The following is a 2,221-nucleotide window of genomic DNA, read 5'->3' as shown; positions in this document are numbered from 1 at the left end:
GAGGCTATGTTAAACATTTTCACACTTGATCATCTATCTGTTCTTATCAATATTTTCTCCCTAAAAAGATGAATAGCTTCTGGAGAACCTGGCACAGTTACACACAGAGAAATTGCATGCTCAGTACATATATAATACTTGATCTAGATAGTTATTAAGTGAATCTGATTTTAACATTGAGGAAAAATTAAATATGAAACTAAATCCCTTTAGTAAATCACTAGAAGCCATTGATTTTTGCCCTTATTTTTGCCCATTTAGAACTTTGCCATAAATGGCATTTCCCAAATCCTATGTCTTGCTGATGTAGGAATAAAGAAGAAAATTAAAACAGTGTTTCTGACTGCCTGCCTTGGTAAGCATACCTTGTTGTCCACGTAAAATTGGTTTAGTAAGTCATGCAAATGTTGGCTTTGTGTTTTGCTGGAATTTGAATGTATTGTTAATTGCTGAAATCTTTCAGATTGGGTGCTCATGCCTATATTAACTTGAAATGAAGTGGGAATATGAAACGCTTGTGTAGACATAGAAAATAATAACCATTTCTGGGTATTATTTTTCACTTTACAAAGTTAATCGATTGAATCATTTTCATTATTATTGATAAACACATCTGGAGTTTCTAAATTTCCATTATTCTGAGTTTAACAGAAGGCTTAGCAGGAGACAAACACACGAACATCGAACCACTTCAAAAGCCATTTCTTAAAAGAATCATATTTAAAGCTTTGCTGCATTTCAATTTCCTCATGTAGTGTTATGAATTCAAGACTTTCACTGGTCAACCTGGACCATCTGCTAGTTGTTATCTATGAGTTTACCAGAGCTTCAGATTAGCAGGGAACAGGTGAAGCAGACAAAAAGAAGATGACTCCCAGAAAGGAACAGGATGTAACAGCTGGTTTCTTTTATTCGTTTCATATTCTTTTCCTACTACTGAAGTCCCATCACTCTTTGTTTCCATTATTTTGAACTTCATATTCCTCTTTGTCCTAGTCTCTTCCTCTTTCTTGAATGTATTTCGTACCTTTCCTACCTTCTTCTCCTCAAGTATCAAATTGGAGTGTGTGTGGATAGCATAATTTCTTTTTAATATTCTATATCATCTAAGAAGCTAGATTTGAAACTACGTGTGAGTGTGCAAAAATGACCTGGAAGGCATGTTTGACTTCCTCTGGCATCACAAGCTGGAAGGAGACTCAAATTCAAAAGCAGTCCAAGTCCAATTGTTATGAGGCAGAGGTCAGATATACCTTCACCGTTCCACCTTCTTCGCCCTATTCTAACACTAATTATCTATTCTACAGCATTCTCTGCTTCAAATCTGGGTTTGATTATTTATTGCAATGACCACACAGAACTCAGGCAATACTCCCAATTCTGGAGTTTATTAAGGAAGCTCAGGAGCAGAAACAGCACTGGATGCAGCAGTTCTCCAGTCAAGGATGCATCTCCTATGCTGTAAGGCAAGCATACCTCATTCTTGTCTTTGGCTTTTCATCCACGTGGTCCCTCAGCCTCTGCCGGGCTCTGGCAAGTGTTACAAAACTCCTTTAGACAGCCTGTAAATGCTCAACAAATACAATCTGCAAGCCAGCCTCCTTCCTTTAGGAACTCAGCTTTACTTGGTCCATGGGCATGGTGCCCACAGCTGCTCTGTCTCTCCATGCTAACACCTCTGCCATTTTCTCTGCTCTTCACCACTTTTCCAGGTAGACATCTTATGCTCTGCTTATACTCTTCTTTCTCGATGGTGCTGGGACCATCTGTTCTCACTTCTGAGATGACTCCTTTACAACCTAGTGGGATCGCAATATTAACCAATCCTGGCACTGGAGTCCTGTACACCCTATTTTCATGGTGTGGTACAATCATGTGATGGGAGTTACGAAAACTTCAAATAGTAAAGACACACTAAGTAACAGTACCACAGAGTGTGAATAAGTGATAACAATAATTTTCATTGAGTACTTAATATGTGCTAGGCACTAGCACAGGGATTCTTGGTGTGGCACTTTAGGATAAGCACTAGACTGCTAATAGAAAGGTCTGCAGTTCAAACACACCAATGACTTGGAGTCCTGGTGTGACACTGAGTTAATGTGCCAGACTGCAAAGCCATTTGAACTGTAAGGTCGGTGGTTCAAGCTCATCAGCTACTCTTTGGAAATCCTATACAGGGTTGTTATGGGTAGGAACTGACTCGACGACACTTCACAAC

This window comes from Chrysochloris asiatica, unplaced genomic scaffold, assembly GCF_000296735.1.
Source record: "Chrysochloris asiatica unplaced genomic scaffold, ChrAsi1.0 scaffold00051, whole genome shotgun sequence".
NCBI lineage: Eukaryota > Metazoa > Chordata > Mammalia > Afrosoricida > Chrysochloridae > Chrysochloris > Chrysochloris asiatica.
Note: the sequence above shows the minus strand (reverse complement) of the source record.